Source organism: Seriola dumerili, unplaced genomic scaffold (assembly GCF_002260705.1).
Source record: "Seriola dumerili isolate Sdu_G_001 unplaced genomic scaffold, Sdu_1.0 BDQW01000309.1, whole genome shotgun sequence".
Classification (NCBI taxonomy): domain Eukaryota; kingdom Metazoa; phylum Chordata; class Actinopteri; order Carangiformes; family Carangidae; genus Seriola; species Seriola dumerili.
The window spans coordinates 2,141,079-2,160,211 of record NW_019174564.1 but is presented as its reverse complement, the minus strand read 5'-3'; the positions used below and the strand labels follow the sequence as shown (position 1 = coordinate 2,160,211).

The following is a 19,133-nucleotide window of genomic DNA, read 5'->3' as shown; positions in this document are numbered from 1 at the left end:
ACACACACACACACACACACATACACACAAACACACACAAACACCACCTTCTGAACTGCACTGTGACCTGAAAATGCAGTTGATAAAATAATGTGTCCTGTGAGCAGATGTATCGCATTCTACCTGTTCAGGGTGGAAAAATTCACCAATTCGAATCAAGGCATCGAGCCAAATCATTATGATATGGCGCACGGGAAATATACACGGGGAATGTTAAAATCTCTATCGCCCCGTATGAACACACCAGCTTGCACCAGGAAAGCAATATGTGAATTATGGGTTAAATTAGATTTTTTTTTTTTTTTTTTTTAAACACAGCATGTGTATGTAATTTTTAGGGACTGTATTTTTAGCTGTGGAACCCACGCTCCACCTGGGCTGCATTCCTCTCTGAATACACAAACAGCACCGAGGCACTTTTTTGTTTTGACGATACAAATGGAAAACTAGATAGAAGCAGGCAACACAGATTTTACTAGGAATTACAGCCAGGCTACGCTATCCGAACTCCCCAAACAACACACACACCAGGGTGCATTGCTGCAAAGTATATTTTCTTTTCCTTTATTCACATTATCTCATACTTTTTTTTTATTTTTACTTTGACTGTATTTCTGTTACAGGCAGATATTTGTAATAACTCACAGCATGGTGAAATGTGGTAATCAAGAAAGGCTTTTTCATGCTCTGAAAAAAAAACAATATATAACTGTGCATTTCTTTCAACAGGCTACTTGATAAATTGCTTAATGAAATTAAGGAATGGGGGCAAACCTGAAAGAATCGTCAAATTATGAAATTACAGCAATCTAATTAATGTAAAGAGGGAAGAGAGTTAAATTGGTTTGCAAAGGATTTCATTGGCACAGGGTAGGATTTCATTAAATATAATGTGTGCTTAAATAAAATTCAGTGTATCTCAAACTGTATTATATCATAGATCTTATGTCAAATAGGAATCCAATTTATCCAGCGAGACCACTGCCTCGTGCCCACACTTGTTCAAAAAGAATGAAAAAAAACAAAAAAAACATATATACTGTATGTATATATATATATATATACTGTATGTATATATATATATATATATATAAATAATGACTTTGATGTCAGAAGACTGGGAAGAAATGGAGAAAAAAAAAAGCGCAACTATAAAGGCCACAGGAGTTCAGAAGTCTTAATGGAATGACTTGTGCACAAGCCAAAGGACCCCCCCCCGCTCCTCGCCATTTCCAGGTGTTCATTATTCTAACCATGGAGAACATCCTGAGGGTCATGCCATGTTCTAATTCCTAATTAACTGCCCAGAACAGAGATCATGGTCGGCAGTGACCCTGACCGATGAACAAGTCCAGTTGGAGTCTCAGGGCATTACTCTTACTCAGGTTTGTAACTGCTCATTTCCAATGAAAAAAAAAAACGTAGTTACTGTGCTGTGTGTCATGGAACTGTAAGAACTGGGTCGTGCTTTGAGAAAGACGGCCTTAAGCCCGCCGGAGGCTACGCATTTTCAAGACTTAGCGCAACTGGAAACACCTGTGGACTTTAGGGCTTATGGGTAACCACTGTTTCAGATCTTCAGCGAGATTCTATTTACTTTGTACATGCCACCTATCCGTCAACCCCGAGAATGACGAAGGGGCAAACACAACAAATGAATAATTCCTCACTTCATGGCTAATCTCGGCCAAAGCTACGGACCCGTCAGTGGCATGTTTTTACACTGAGATTAGTCATGTGTACACTTGCCGTGCACATACGTATCGGGGGCATTACCGGCACTCGTAGGGAACACAAAAGCGTCGGCAGTGACTAAATGTCTATGTTTGCTCTGGAGAGATCAGGCGTGCCCTCCATGTTGCAACACGGGCCACCTGCAGTCTGGGAAATAGGTTTCTGGGGAGGGGAGGGGGGGAATTAGAGGATTCCGATGAATGAACAAGACAGACATGAGTAACCCTGCCCAATATACTGCTTATCTACAAGCTTATGTTGCACAAAGGAGGCAGATAAGCTAAGACATGCAAGCACAATGAGCGAATGGAGAAAAGAGCAGAAATTAGGATGAGGAGGGGGTGAGGGGGTGAAGAAAACATTCCCAGGTCAAGATCTACAGGAGAGCGGTCAGTTGCGACAGAGCCCGGATGCTTTGAATTGCCGCAGAACAGTTAACCATTGACCAGAGGGACTCATAGCGCAGGATCCATGTCATCCATGGTTATTCTATTCCAAAGACCATGAAAACAAAGCATAAAGTCATTACCAAGGCCTCTGTTGGCCCTGGGCAGTGAATGCAACACTAATCAATAAGAAAGAAAGGTATTGTGGTTGGTTTTAGAGGACAGGTGATGTTATATTGCCGTGTGTGTGTATGTATGTGTGTGTGTGTGTGTATGGACAAGATTATCCTGTTTATTAGTGTTCTCTCTGAGGTAGGTGGTCTGGATGGTAGCGACAAGCATCACGTTCCAATGATTAATTTGTGACCGTGAAGGAAGGACACAAAAATACTGTGGCCTAAATGTGATTCACCTTCTGTCACTGTCTCGAGTTTCTAATTATTAACTTTATTAACTTTGACTCGAGCCTGTGTAATATGTTCACCCTTACTTTGAGGCTTTTGAAACTTAGAATGAAAGAACAGACTGGGCTGAAATTTTTAAAGTTAAAGTGCCTATGTGTAATTTTTTTTTTTTTCATGTAACTATTTGAATGGCATAAGTTTTTGTTTGTAGGGAAAGGGAGACATTCCTGTGGAAATTGGTGCATTCTGTGTGTCGCTTTCGGCTAATTCATTCTTGCCATTCTTTCAAACACAACATATAGTGCACTTTAAAGTTTCAGTGGCAGAAATGTGTAGAGTTAGATTGGACATTTTGAGTTGATTAATTGATTTGTTTATTGACAGTACAAGTACTCTGCAGCAATTCTGTTAATGGATTAATCGTCTAGGTCAGGACAAACGCTGCATTCGTAAAATCGCGTTTGGGTTTTGGACTGTTTGCCAGTCAAAACAAAGAGTTTGCAGACATCACCTCGGTTCTCCAGAAGTTTGTGGTTGGCAAATCCCACATGTCATAAAGTCTTCACAACCTTGACATTGTGTACTTGAAAATTACATTACATAGTGAGAGAGAATTTGAACACTGCTCCCATATCTGATCAGTGTTTGGCGTTGTCTGGCAAATGAAAAGCCACACTGAATTCAGCACAGCCCTGTTCAGAGTAAGCACTTCACAATAAGCCACAAGTGACAAAATTGAACTTCAGTTGTCAAGTACCATAATTCCATCCCCAGTGTATATTACGCAATCATCCCCAGAGTCAGGAAACAAATCCCATTTACCTGATTCCTATTTAATTGTTCTACTTGAAAATCCTTTCTGCTCTCTCTTTTCTCTGAACCTGAGGAAAAAAAAAAAAAATCGTTTTACCCAATAAAAAAAAAAAAAAGGAAGAAAAATCCCTACCTATTTGAGAATTGCATTCCACCCAGCTTGTCAGTTTCCATTCACAAGAACCCACCTTCAGCACTTATTTTATTTAAACCTGAGCAAATGAGGCCCACGACACAATGGGGTTTCACTGAAGTAAAATAATTGCTTCAATACGGTGTGACAGAAGAAGTTGATTCATTCTGGAGAAAACACTGCCTGTTGAGAGAAAGTGTTGACAGAGAAGCAAGAGACAGTAAAGTGGAAGGAGGAAGAATGAAGAGACATAGAAAGGGGCAGTGTACAGTTTCCCTCCCCAGACAAAACACGACATATTTCTTTGAAAGACAAAGTGTTAAGTTAGGCTACTCTGCGCGCTGTCAATAGCGACGTTCATCATATGGCCAGCCGCAGTCTATATATTGATTAAACCATCCATCACTTTAACTCTACAAGACATTATTTCTAATTAAAAAGTAAGTCATAAATTTTGGGCTTTATTGCCAGGCTGGGGCTGTAAATAAAATTCAAGGGAGGGCGGAAACAGATTGCAGCCCCCTGTCCGCGGTTTAGAGCCAGTGTAAAAAGGACAGACGGCTGTGATGACACCCTTCGGGATCCTCAAACGCAGGGAGGTGCTCCGCTTCACCCCGGATAAACAGATGCAAATCAATAATTTCTCCGGTTGTGTTTTTACAAGGCAGGAGCTTCCTATCGGAAGGGGCCGAGGAGCAGGCCGCTCATACTGGAGAACAAATATGTAAATGAAATTTTCATAAACCACTTGGGAATACGTAAAAGGAACAGCATTCGGCGTACTTGAAAATGATGTATAATCATAAGAGGTCATGAAAGTGTATGAAAGTGCTCCATCACACAACTGGGTTGGGTAGTAGGCTGGCAGTGACAACAAGCTCCTATTATCTGTCTGTGTCTCCATTTTCCTCTGCTAAACAACAATTTTGCTGCCAAATATGCAGTCGCGGGACATTATTTAATGATCCCCGTTGATAAAGAGGCCATTAGCACACCTACACTGTCGCCAAAGCACTGACGTCGGACAGGCAAACACAGAGCACTCTCTCAGTCATAGCAGAGGACACTTCACGTTTTGACAACTTCTGATTACCTCAGTGTGTGCGCCGGTTGTCAGGCGCTGAACTCCCCTGACAGCCAGTCGCAGAGTGGCGGAGTGTTGGTTATTTTTTTTGACGGGCAACGGGCGGGATGTCTGATTTCACAGGTACTAGCCAAAGGGAGGGAGGAAATGGAGGGAATTAGGGGGACAAAATGAAGAAAAGGCATGTCATTGGATCCACAGCCTCCACTCGCCAACAAAAGGAAAGCGTGTGCAGTCATTATTCATCTGACTACCCTTTCCTCTCCTGGGCTGATTCTTTTTTTCTTTTTCTTTTCCCATACCTACCAGAACGGAAGCAGCTCTGACCACACAAGCGCTTTTAGACTGTGACTTGATAATGACAGAAAGGCTGGAGAATCATATTTGGTTAACTGATAGCCAGACGGGTTCCTTTGCCAACGTGAGGGAAGTGGCCTTGGTCTTGGTGAGAGACAGAAAGAGAGAATCACCCTCCGGGGGGAAGCGAGAACTAATGAGTGAGCTAAAAAGAACAAGATGGAGTGATCCTCTATAAAAAGACCAGCAGTAATCTCTGCCTCTCCCTCCTCTCCTCTCCCCTTAATGTCCTAAGAGATCTTGGCTCCTCCGTAAAGCCTGCTGCCTCCGCACATCAAACAGAGCTGATTAGAGCTGCACACCTTGCTGGAGCTGAAGCTTTGGACAGAGTGCAGTAGAAGTTCAAGGGAGACTCGGTGTTACAAAAACCAAAGAGGAAAAACTCTCCAAGTTAGTGGGCATTTCTCTGGACTTCATACATTTGAACAGCTTCTACTATATATCAGCATGTGACTTCAGTATCCACTTACCATATCTCCAACCCAATGCCTTGGAGCTCAAATAACATCAGTGTCTTTTAAATTAGAGCCATTGCTGCTTTGGATCCTTCTGTCATGTCAGATGATATCAGCGTAGCCCCAGAGGTGCAAGCAGCGCTTGAATCTAATCGTCATCAACAGATCGTCCTGTTCGTTTACATTAGCATAAATGGTCACGGCGGAGGAGGACGAGGGAGGAGGGGAGGGGGGGGGGCAACAAACAGACACAGTGGGAGAGGAAGGAGTGGCAGAGGAAGATGGAGAGAGACCACGGAGCGGCTCTGTGAGTTTGCTGTCAAGGGTGTTGTTTTATCAAGACACCCAAACTGTCAGGGCAGGTATCAGGAGAGCAGCCAGGCACATGACAAGACACTTGTGCTAACATCCCGGTAACCCCTTCTCATACCGAAATAGCTCTGTCCAAATTTACCGTTCTCTCTGTCAGACTTGGGGGGCACTATTGTCGAAGGGACTCTTACCTCTGGCAATCAACACAAGTGAAATGTTCACCTGCATAGCCCTCTGCGACTGAGGAGGTAGGGGGATGACAAGCAATAACAATGTGGGTTTGTGTTTATGTGTGTGTGTGTGTGTGTGTGTGTGTGTGTGTGTGTGTGTGTGTGTGTGATTTATTGTGAGAGAGAAACACTACAAGTTGTAACCAAAGTGTATTTTTCCATAAATCACTCCATGAGACAAAATGTTAAAGAAATAGTTCAACATTTTAGAAAATATGTGAGCAGGATGAGAAGATTTTGTTACCACTGTCACGTCTGTCAGCGGGTGGTCAGCTTAGCCTATAGCGAGACTGGAAACGAGGGAATACAGTTTGCCCGGTTGTGTTCAAAGGTAAGAATATTCACCAGCTCACCAGCTGAAGCTCGCTAATTAACACGTAAGTAGGAGCATCGTCCTGAATTTTTCTTGAATGATTTAAACAAAGATATAACGTGTTAATTCGTTAGCTGAGTAGAGGTGTTGCTATGCAGATTTTGTTACCTTTGGACAGAGCCGGGACGGCTTTCCCCCCGTTTCCAGCCTTTATGCCAAGCAAAGCTAACCATACTTAACAGACAGATGGGGGCATCTTGGCATTAAACAAAATTTCCTTTCACATCTTTTAACTTAAATTAATTGCATCTGAGCCATTGATTTGTCCAGTTGTGTGAAAACCCTCTTAGCACCGTATTAAAGGAGCTACTTGTAAGTTTTGCTATTGCTACATAGCCAACATTAGCATTAACAGCTGTTTACTTACCACACTAGAAGAAACATTGTGAGTTCAGCGTCACAGTTCATTCCTCTACTTGTCAAAAGCTGTCTCCAGTGATGTAAGGCAACCCTTTTGTTTTGCTTCTATTTCTGTCACCTCTTTTCTACTACTCAAGTTAGCATGCTAACCAGCTAGCCCCAGCCGGTTGGCCCGTCTGATCACTTTCCAATATCGAGTCACTGTAGCTGCCTTGAAGAAGTAGCGCTGCTTAGAGGGTGTATTATAACCTCTTGTGAATGCAACGATGGCTGAAGCTCTTGGCAAGACTGGCAAGTAAACAGCTGTTAATGCTAAAGTTGGCTATGTAGCAATAGTAAAACTTACAAATAGCTCCTTAAAAACCCCTTATTTAGGGAGATACACTGTTTAAAAATGCATGGATGCATGCAGAAATCACAGTTGGGGAAAAAAAAAAAAGTGCTTTTATGATGATAATGCAGTGCGGGAGAGTGATGAAGACCCACTGAAGACATGAATATTGTATTGGAAGAAGTTGAGGGGGGGAGGACATGCACAGTGTCTCAGCTAACACTACATTAAGACGTATTACATAGACATTTACTGTAAGTATACACACACCAGCTGCTGATCAAGCATGACCCGCCATATACAGATGAATATATCTCCTAAAGAACTCAACAACACTGTGAATAATTAAAGTTACAGCTGCCTCAGTTCAGAACAAAACAAAAGGACATAAATGTCCAAGTGCGGCGAGCTGTTGTGTGAATCTACCTTTAATTTATTCATAAAGAGGGAGCCACACACATGGCCTAATTAATGCTACCCCTTAATGATTCTAAAAGCTAATAAATGGAGGTATGTGAATTTGCTTGAGGTTAAAATCATTAATAATCAGATCAGTTGGAAGATCTGGCACATAAACACGTTACATTTATGCACCACATTCATCCTTCAACCACAGTTTACATAATATAATATAAAATAAATATATAATATAAAAAGGGATGATGACATGACTAAGTCATGTTTTCATGCAACTGCAGGAGTGTTCTCACATGAACAACAAAATGACCACACACGTCTGAGCAAATACATTTCCAGCAGGTTGCTGTCGTCTTGACAACAGCAATTTGCTGGGGGGGGGGTCAACAAATTTGTCATTACCAGGCATGCACTACATCAATGCAATGTGTGCCTCTTAAATAATTCGGTCATTTAGAGGGTTTTGATGCTGGTACCCTTGAGGCAGGCTGCTTTGGTGCTGACCGCAGTTGCCCAAGTAACAGGTCAACAACAACAAAGACGCGCAAAGTCAACTACCTCTGGATAGGATTCAAATTCAAGAACACTGCTGACATTGGCCAAAAGGATTTCGCTCCCTTCCCATTCAAATGACCTGTTTTGCATCATTTCAAGCAGTTCGGACAGGATCACACTATGAAAACAAATGGCAGGGCTTTAAGATAACAGAACCAAAACTTGGCCTGGCTAATGTCATCACTGCCCATTATGGTCAAACCAACTCGAATGGCGGATGCTATGGGCAACCACGTTGGGTATGCAAAGCACTGTAGGAGGGTGCAGAGGTTCATATTCTCGAACAAGGCTGAAAAGAGGTGTTCATAGAAGTGTTTCTAGATATTTCAATTTAAAGATCCTTGCCTAAATAACACCCTTTACATCTTAATTGCAGAAATCTCTCACTATACTATCACACAATATCTTGCTTGTAAATCAAGTAGGGATTTTTTTTTGCCTTCCTTTGCCCAAAATGATCTCCCTTAAGTAGACTGGATTTAATCCAAAGTGACCGCAAATTAGGCAAAAGAAGGTGCATCAAATGAAGGTCGTAATTCCACGTCGGGTAGCATTTGGATATTTATCATCAAAGCGGCTCCCAGCTTTTAATTCATTTGACATCTTTCAGCACTAATACAGTATCTGATTTCTGAGAAGCACCAGTACACGGTCACACAGCGTGACATCGGGAGGAAAGCAGCGGGTTGCAGGACAAGTCGCTGAAACGGGGTTGCTACACAGAACAGAGACAGAGGCCATTATGTCTGCATCAGATTTACACTTCATATCTGAAAAGCACAAGCCAGCGCCACGCACAGCCACCGCCCGCCGCTCTCAATGTTATTCAAATGACGGCACAATTCTATTTTCACCTTGCAACTAATGTGACCATTACTCCTGTGTCAGCAACATTTACCGCCCCTTTCTTTTGTGCTGGATGTGCTGACGAACTGGCAAATTAATTTATGAAAAAAAATGGGATTATCCTGGGGAGTGTGTGTGTAGTTGGCGGGATTGAGCTCAAATGCATTTCCCAATTATTCTCCTCTGAAAACTCCCGTCACATCAACCCTGCTGAAACAGTCACATGAAGAATATGAGCCCCTGGGGCCGTATCAAAAAGGCGATATGACACATTTTCCCTTAGTGCTGCTTTTTATGCCTTGATCTTATTGAATACAACGCAGTGAAATAACATAAAAACATGAACAGGGTCTCGAAAACGTGTGAACAATGTATGCAAAAGAAAAAAACAAAAAAAAACAAAATATGCACTGCCGCGAGGAAGTAGTTAGGAAAAGAGGAAAGGAGAGGGGCGGAGGCACTGAGTCAGATGGAGGGGAAACAAGGAAGATGGATGTAGCAGGGTATGTTTGTGTGTGTGTGTGTGTGTGTGTGTGTGTGTGTGTGAGTGAGCGGGGATGTCGGCAGGCAAACCTATCATCCACGGAGCCCACCAGTAAACTCTGGAGGGCAAACAATCTTGCTAATTGAATTCAATCCAGCCTCACCACGGGAGGCGCCGAGGCTAGTGGCTCTACTCAGTATAGAGGGTTGGTTGGAGGTGTAGGGAAGAGTTTGTGTTTGTGTGTGTGTGTGTGTGTGTGTGTGTGTGTGTGTTTGTGTGTGTGTGTCGATGGGATGAGGAGGGGAGGGCTTTAGCTGGCATGACAAGTGAGTAGGAGATGGATGGTGGTGGGGGGGTAGGGGGGGGGGATAAGTAGGAGAAGCAGAGAGCAAACACAGGGCTGCAGAAGACAACAATGACAAACAGACAGGGAGAGGAGGCAGAGCTCGGTGCGTGGAGGTTTTCGGTGGAGGGTGGGGAGGAGTGCAGGGAGCATGAGACACGGGGCGTGGAGAAATGGAAGTCAGCTGCGCTATTGCATGATTACACCGAAAACATCATTTGCATCTGGGAATGGAATCCAAACACGCTCGGTAGATACGTATGGTTGACACCCCCCCCCCCCCCCCCCAAAAAAAAAAGAAAAAAAAAGAAATGGCGATGGCGGCAGAAATTAAAGGCTTACCGCTGATGTCCCACAGATTTGCATATGAGGATGAGCACCTATCATGATTCATTTTCATAAACATCCTACTGCACACAAAGAACAAGCCCAATTGGCCCACATGAATGGTTCTTCATTATTGCACCGTGTTTAGGGAGGGTGGGGGCCTGCTTGTGTACTTAATCTGGGATCTACTGCGTATTCATGACTTGTAATGAGACATTTTCAGCTCGGTTTGTCAGGACTGATGCTCTCACAGATGGTGATAAAAAATTTGTACCGTACCTTTGGCGTGAGAAGGTGAGTGATTCTTGAGTGATGTCCTCACAAATCCAGCGTATCACATGCCAGATAATAAAACCATGTTCTGTCCTGGAAGGAGACACAGAGAGGAAACAAGTTAGGGAGAGAGGGAAAGAGAGAGAGAGAGAGAGAGAGAGAGAGAGCAGGCAACATTCATTCTGTCAAAATAGGTGACGGGGGACATAATTAAACAGTCCAGCAGGAGGAACTTTTAATGTCTGCCAGATTGACTTTAAGTCACCGTTAACAGACCTGTGCACATTTAAGATTTAAGATTCAGTGAGAAAACACACATACACACACAAACATACACACTAAAAAAAAACAAAATGACTGAAATGCCTCAAGTGTTAGTTTGTCACAGTCACCTCACACGCAAACTCTATATTTTGGTCTCCTCTGGGACGACCATTATTAAGTGGCATCTTCATAAATTTTTCAGCTGTTGTCTCGTTCGCACACTGGTGATGGAGCCCGGATTGCGGCTGTATGAAGTGCTATTCAGGTCACATCAGCTTTTAATGGCTGATTTATTAGGGCCCAACAGGGGCTTGGTGATGGGCTGCAGGACAAAGAGCCTGTTTTAAACTGCATTAACACTCCGCAGTAAATATCCCATACAACATTAGCATTTTGATGACCGCCTCCCTCCTCACCTTTTGCGCCGTATCGTTTTCCCGTCGTGCACATTTTGCCCTGCTGCTCTGCCTCTTAGCCTTTGTTTCAATCCATCTTTCACGCACGCCACTTTCTGTCTTTGAGCCTCCACGTCACTCCGCTCATTTCATTTTTTTCTCCGTTAATATTCAGTACAAACCTTAGCTGGGGTGATACGAGCGTGCACAGTGAAGTGGTTTGAGCTTAATTATGGCTGAATTAATGGGCTACATGTACGGTTTCACAGAGGAAAAAGAGTGTTTCTTCTTCTTACCTTCAGTGCTGAGAAACTTGTCACCTCAGTCCCTCACCTTATTGTGATGCAAACTATCTTTACATGATTTCTAATTAAATCTCACCTGCAATAATAAAAGTGATGAGCACCAACACTTCTTTAATTGAGGTGTCTGTAGCAGGTTATGGTCTTGAATAATGAGCCAAAATTAAAAAGGATTAATCAGTAGTACTGTGTTTACTATGCAAATTAGGTAGATATTTGATTTGAGAGAATTAAAAAGACACCTTTTTTCTTTTTTTTTCTTTTTTTTTTTTAAACATCAACCTATTTTTGAGTTGTCTGTCACATGTCAATACATCTTTTAACAAGGACACGCTTTAAAGATTACCTTCTATGTGCATAACAAGTCATCAAAAGCACAGCCAAACAAAAAAATAAATGCATTCTGTTTGCAGGTGCCATCAGGTGATATTTTGCATGTGTGAAACGGATCCAAAAGTTAATTTTTTCCCCCCAAATTTATGCCACAAAAGGAAGAGGAAAAAAAGAGTCTCAATATCATTGGCAAACTTCTAAATATCATCTTGACACAACGCCCTGCCGATCTCGGCTTCAAAACACGTGCTTCGGGCCCGTGCTTCATCAAATCTGCTGTTCATTATGTTTGATCGAATTTGAGGCTTTGGCGGGGGAAAGCAGATGCCATAGGTCGACTCAGCTGAACGGCCGACGCTCGTTTGGTCAACAGAGCATCTGCCAGTCATTTAGCAGGCCTGGAAGTGTTTGGAAAGGAACACCCATCGCACCATGTTGTAACAATCCAGAACGCAAACTGTTGCACAAAAGGCGCGAGAGTTCACAGACAACAGGAAGTAAAAATTACATCCCGGACAGCTTAATGGGCCGTGGTTGGCTTTCATCATCTGCTTACACTGGATCCTGTTTTTATTCAGAGCTGATTTTGTAAATTGTACAGATCTTTAGTTTTTGCATATTCACTGCTCCTCGTCCTGGTCGTCCACACTGAGCAGAGACGCTATCAAAGCCGAGTTCAAACCTGCTCTCTTATAATCATTGCTGTTAAAGTACTGGCATTAGATGGGAACTGAAGCTTCCAAAATATCTTCAAAGGGGCTCGGACCAGAGAAATGCACACCAGGCAGTTCCAGGCACCTAAGGCAATCTTGTACCATTACTACTAGGATGTTCATTCCAAAGATATGCAATTTCTCTGAAGTACAAGGCATGGATGACCCCACATGACACTGCGTGAGAAAAAGCTGCTTATTAATGCCGAGATGCTTGTTAATGAAGGCAAAAAACTGTGGAGTTACTCCGGACTCTGTTGTTTTTCTGAGCAATATTGTAGTTGCAATTTAAGTATGTATTAGTGGTCTAGTGTACCAAGCATAATCTCAAACTTTTCTTGTTTCCATGTCAATAAAATCTGATAAAACAATTATTAAATTATATATTGTGTTATTTTATTATTTTCATGTTATTATATTATGTTAAGTAAAGGCTCTGAGACAAAACTGAGAAATGTCAATCTGTGCTTTTACATCACGTTGTTAACTTTTCACTGACTGCTGAGGATATGCAACTGGTCGGTAAAGCGATGTGAGAGATTTTTGTTGGACTGCCAAGTAAGCTAGGCCAGGACCACCTCATATCTGTAAGTGAATGATTCCCCATTGCTGAAATGCATGAGTCCAACTTTAGTGCATTAACACAAAAAAAAGTCCTACAAGAGCCTCTTTGGCCCCTTTTTCTTCCACACATTATTAACTGCACTCTGTTTTTTTTTTCAGTTCCCATAGTGCTTGGAGTGTTTTCTAAATTACGAAGTGATGAAACGCAGCCTGACTATCCCGTCGTCACCGCCTTGAACTTACACCCAAATCTGATTTCACACCCCCCAAAAAGTGATTCATTGCGAAACAGTGTGCTGGATATGAGTGTGGTCACAAGTGCAGCAGACCATATTTCTGACCACGCCCGACAGTAAGCGTTGGGTGTAACAATGGGAAGAGTTTCATCATGCTTTTTCTCAGGCTCATTTCAACAAAACAAAAAGAACATTGAAAATAAGCCGAGAGAGGAAAGCTATCAGGAGTTTTCAACAGCTGATTGTATGTAACAACAGTCTCTCTCTTGTGTGTGCACTTTCCGCTGTGCAGCAGCTGGCATTTCCTTCAAAGACTTTAATAAATGAAATGAATTTAAATGAAGTAGTTGATAAATTCTACTGGCTACTTGACTTAGTTTAGGAGGGCTATCATGATCTCAAAAGAGTTCACTATAAGAATGTTATCGCAATACCTATAGAAAATTTGAATAACACTAATAATGTTATCATTCAAATTCTTCTTTCACTTTGTTTATTGTTATATTTATATACATATACTGTATGTGTATGCTTTTGTACAGCTCTAATGTGTGTGTGTGTGTGTGTGTATATATATATATATATATATATATATATGTGTGTGTATGTAACTGGGGTGGTGAATTTGACCAACTGAAAAGAACAGGTCAGGATGAACAACAACCTTCCCTCCTCAAGGCGAAAAAAGTTCCATATTGTAGTTTGGGGACATTCTTGAAATTCATCAGCAGCTCTGGAACCAGCTTATCATTGTGTGTCAAAAAAACCCTGCTATCAGGAGACAAAAGAACATATGAGAAAGCACTGGACGCATGCAGCCGCTGTATGACTGATCCAAGTTGACAGCCTGTGGTGTATCTCTATAAAAGCATTTACTGAGGCACAGCACCGTGGCCCGCCGAAAGCTCATCAAAGACTGGCTTATTTTATCAGCCAAGTGGAAAATGTGCTGAGAAAGAGGGGGAGAGGCAATAGTGAGGAAGTCAGCGAGAGTAACTAAGCTATTGTGCCCATCGCTGACCCAAACACCCGTGTTACAGTAGTCACGGCTGCTCACAACAAAAGCCCTAATCGGCGGAGCAGGGCTCTAAATTAAGTGACCCCGTGGTTGTGACACTGTAACTGACAAGCCGGCCTATGCATGCTGAGGCCAAAGGCAAAGGAGATATGGCTAATGAACAGAAAATGTATTGAAATGGTGCCATCTTTTACAAGTACGGCCAGCCTCCAGTAACCTACATACTCCTGTGTGAAGTACGCAATATACGCTGTTAGTACTTATTCATCTACTTGCAGCTATTTCGTAGATTATACAGACTTTAAAATGAGCTGCTCTCTGAGACAGAAATAACCAGGCTCCATAAAGATTCCGCTTGCACCCTCAGGTAAACTGCACTTCCAGTATAACATGCCATGACTTTCACCAAATGTAACTATTACACCTCTCACGCTGTGAAGACCATTCTGCATATATATATATATATATATATTATTTTTTTACATGCTTACATCCTACCGACACCATGAGAAGATGACAGCAAAGGACAACAATTCATCACCACCTCAAAAATATGAAGTGCAAACAAACCCTGTGTTCATGAAATGTAAATTTAACACATTGTATTGCACCGCTATCATCTGTTAAGTAATCGTGGCCCAGGCGGGAACCGCTCATTCGGAGCGGAGGAAAAGCTTACCAACTGAAGTCAATGGGCAGCATTTATAATGCATGGGCAGCATCCCTACCCCCCCAAGGGTCACATTAAATTCAAGGAAGCTGATAACAATTGACTGAGGTTGCTGGCAACTGCAGGAGGATTATGTATAGTAACGTGTCTGCTTCCTCATTCTTTAGTCTCACTCTAAATCACTGCCTCTTGACTTTCTCAGTGGCCACTTGTCTCCTGTTGTGGATTCTTCCCCTCTCTTCTTATCCTCATCTTTCTTCCTACATCTCTTCTATCATTATCTTTGTACGTTTTTTTGTATTGTCCCCCCCCCCCCCCCGTACTTCCTATTTCTCTCTTGCACTTCGTCTTGGCATACCAATGAGAAGAGGTGCGGAGGGACACACAGCACCGAACACTACAGTCCGTCCCCGGAAGACTTCCTCATACACAGGCCCTAATTGGCCTTAATTGGAAAGGGATGAACCCCGGGGTAAGGGTTTGTATGTTACTATGTACTGCATGTATGTGTTCTTGTTTGTGTCCATTTGTCTGTGTCTTTGGAAGGATAAAAAAAGAAAAAGAAGATAGAAGTGATGAAGACACACAGCCTCCAGAATAATGCATTCAGCTAAAGTGGTACACAGCACCTCCTTTTTAAATTTTTATACGTGGGTGTATGCGAGCTCATGTGTTTGAATATTTATGTAAATAGCATGTTTTTGTAGTCCTCGGGCCCTAGATTGCTTTTCCAGCCAGAACAGGATTTCTGTTATCACATGATCTCACCAGCAATCCCAGCTCAAAGCCAATACTTAAAAGGCTTTATGTTTATCACGCCCAATACTAAATGCATGAAATGTATCGTCAAAAAAAGAAGCTGTCAAAATGCCATACATTCACACAGCAATTTTTTTCTCTGCTGGGGCCACGGAGCTGTTTACCTTAGCAGGGGAATATCATTATGATAATCACGCTTGTCTTTATTTGGAATACATACATATTCCCACCACGATGACCAACCTTGCAGGAGAACATAAAAGTCAATAGAGGGGAAAATTGTATGGGTGACACAAGTGGGACTTGACACCATAGGTCCTTCACGAGGGTGCACGTTTTGTGCATGTACAATCAGCCATTTAGCATTTCTTTTTTCTTTTTTTTTTTTTTCTTTGATGATAACGCCACGCGGAGAGGCACATTTGTTCTGTGAAGGGTTACCGGCCAAGGCCACGGAGAGCGAGACAGACAGGATGTGCTCGAGATGAGATGCTGTGAGATATCAGAAAGGGGGATTACCCTCAATGGGTCATGAGTTATGTACTGCTCTCAAGAAGGAAAAAGCAATGCTCGTTTGTTTTTTTGTCACGGGTTGTATGTAAACTAATTTGCAGCTGATTTCTTTTCATTCTCAAACCATCTATCCAATATTTGTTTGATTAATCAAGCAGGTATTTAGTCTATTAACTGTCTGAGAAAAAAAATGTACTCAGATCTCCCGAGGTGTTGTTTTCTAACTGCTTATTTTGACTGAAAACAGTTCAAAACTCACAAAAGGGATTTAGGTCATAATGATGGAAGACAGTGAAAAGCTACAAATAATTCTCACACTGGAGAAGCTCGCTTTTTCTCTGATAAACATCAGTTCCAGTGATTTATGGCTGCAACAAATTATTATTTTCATTATTGATTAATGTGCCAATTCTTTTTTTAAATATAATATCGCTTTGGTCTATAAAATGTATAAAATGTAATGATGCAAAATGTCCATAATAATTTCTCATAGTCATAGATGACATTTTGTTTTGTTTTGTTTTTTTCTTTTTTTTTTTTTGGTCCAACCAATGATCCAAAAGTATTCATTTTACTATCGTAAAACCAGCAAATATTCACATTTTAGGAGCTCTACCACAAAGAATATGTGGCAGTTTTTGTTAAGAATTGTTATTAACATACAAATAGTTGATCAGAATTGTTGCAATTGTTGTTTTGTGCCAATCAATACATGGACTTATTCAGCTCTAAAAATCCCTGATGTGAACCACACATATTCGCCATATGTGAGCCCCCAACAGTCTCCCCCTCAACTCAAAAACAGAAAATCTGCAACTGATTGAAGACATGGATTGAGTTACAGTTTACTTCTCAGTCCTGTTTCCATGTGTAAGCATGTGCACTCCAGCCAACCTCCTGTGCCCTTGCCCTCCCCAACCTGACAAATATGGAACTTGACCCTTTCTGAATTCTAAAGCCGACCTGCACACTGAATATAACCTTGGCATAGGCGAGGGGAATGAGGTGTGTTTCCAATAAACTCAAGTCTTTCAGTGTGTGTGTGTGTGTGTGTGAGGATATGCATGCTCTGTTTATGTGAATTGCCTGTGTCTCTGTGTATACATATCTGTGTCTTTCCGTAGGCCCGCATAACCACATGCGATTACTTGCTCACATACAACCGCTTTTGTGTGTGGGTGTGCAATGGGTTCAATAAGCATGTGTGCAGCAGGGGGGCTTCTGGAGTGTCTCAGCACCCAAGGCGCCAAGGACATGGCTTGACAGGTGTGTGCGGAGGACCTGGTGGTCTGCAGAGCAGCAGCGGGCAGCAGCACAATGTGCCCATTCAGGCCTGGAAGGAGACAACCGAGATATCGCAGGACCCCTGTGAGGAGGGGGCGGTCATCTGGGGGCACGTCAACCTTTCACTGTGACTACAAAGAAAGACATAACTATAACTGCATCAACACAGTAATGGGCCTGTGTGACCCCATGCTGGCTAGCTGTCTACCGGTATGTGACGGATTTATGTTGCCCACAATTTCTACTGTGGACAGATTCTTCTGAGATGACTTTGACTACTGAGGCTAAAAATTGGGTTTAATGTGGAACTACGGTTTGTAATAGGTGAACAGTGGAGAATCACATCAGCCAAGCTTGGAAACGCTGGAAAAATGCACTGATGATGTGGCACAGTCCTGTTTTTATTCCATTTTTCTGTAGTCGGTGCCAAATCTGTCAAAGGAAAACAAAAATCATTCGCCTTTTTCTAAACCGTCACAAAAAAGCAATTTCCACCATCAGTTATTCTGCAAAAATTTTAAAAAAACAACAAATGTAACCACTTTGACTAATTTCTAATTTAGCATACATTCTTCATTAACAAGGATGAATGAAGTGACCATTGAGGTGGAAAAATTTTATATTATCACTGAAATTAATATCCGATGGGGATAAAAAAAAACAATTTTTCTGGCAATCAGAGTCATTTAAGTACTAAGATGCAGTGACTGAATTATGGTTTCAAATACGGCCGATTGCATACCAATGCGAGCATACACACACATATATACACACCGACTCCATTTTGGAAAAGAACTAACATGACAAATCACTGCGCTACACAAGCTAATTGCAGGATGTGACAGAAATGGCCGGTGTGTTGAAGAATTACAGGGCTGTGTGGTCCATACGTCCTTAACGTACGTCCGACAAGAGCTTTTAAAACACACACAATGCCACCAGCACTGCTATCCATGCAGAAAATTGGACAGCCATCCTTCAGCTCCGACATAAATCTGTGGGGTAGCAACACGCATCGGAGAGCAATATAGTATAGAACGAGTCTCTGCTGAAACCAAAAAGTAATTGAATCGAGGATGAATATAGACAGGGTGGGATGAGAGTTGAGGGAAAACACGTCGTATGAATTTGATGCTCCGTGAGAGAATGCTTTCAGGAGAGATGCAGGATGCTCAAAGGGATGAGCAACAAATTATCACAGATGAAAGAAACTGCAGGAAATAGTGCGAATAATCTGGAAATTCTGAATGTTTTTTTTGCCCTTCACGGTGAAACTTAAAAGCCTTGGTGTTTGCCGTCTGACCCTAACCCTATTCAACACCTTATCTGCAAGAATGTCTTACGCTACATCTAGCTGCACAACTTATCCAACACCAGCCAGATAACCTTCACCTACATACATTGTTGCCATACACTACACACCACAGGTCTATGAAGCTGCAACCTCTCGAGTCCCAAGGCTATCTGGCCCACTAAATCACATTTGTAGAGTCATATTGAACACGTAGCCCAGAGGAGAGAAAAAGCTCAGCAAAGAATGATAGACATCTTTCTATCACTGAAAGCCTGCCCTGCATTAATTCATACTAGCGGCTGATGTGACCATCCACTGCTTTAATGTTACAATATGGGCTGTGGATAGAGGTTCCAATTCTTCTTGGGCGCAGGCAGAGAAAAAAAGGGTCATATTCTTGTCAGGGTGCATGCAATGAGCAAATGCTACTGACATGAATGGATGGGCAAAGAAACAGCAGTTAGCCTTGCTAATGAATGGCCACTGTGGGAAGAAAGAAAAAGCATGTTTGTGCTATTAATGACAAGAAAAGCCTGTATAGACAAAAGGAGGAATGAAAAGCTTGGATGTT

The 19,133-nt window shown here is 42.1% G+C and overlaps 1 protein-coding gene across 1 annotated transcript in view; it reads right to left on the bottom strand.

Annotated features, from left to right (window-relative positions):
* The window catches only part of adgrl3 (adhesion G protein-coupled receptor L3), a 193,568-nt gene extending 183,270 nt beyond the window's left edge, over positions 1 to 10,298 (bottom strand). The window contains exon 1 of the mRNA XM_022758742.1: positions 10,224 to 10,298. The gene's annotated coding sequence lies outside the window, so the exon portion shown is untranslated. The remainder of the gene's footprint in view (positions 1 to 10,223) is intronic.
* Positions 10,299 to 19,133: the final 8,835 nt, after the last annotated feature.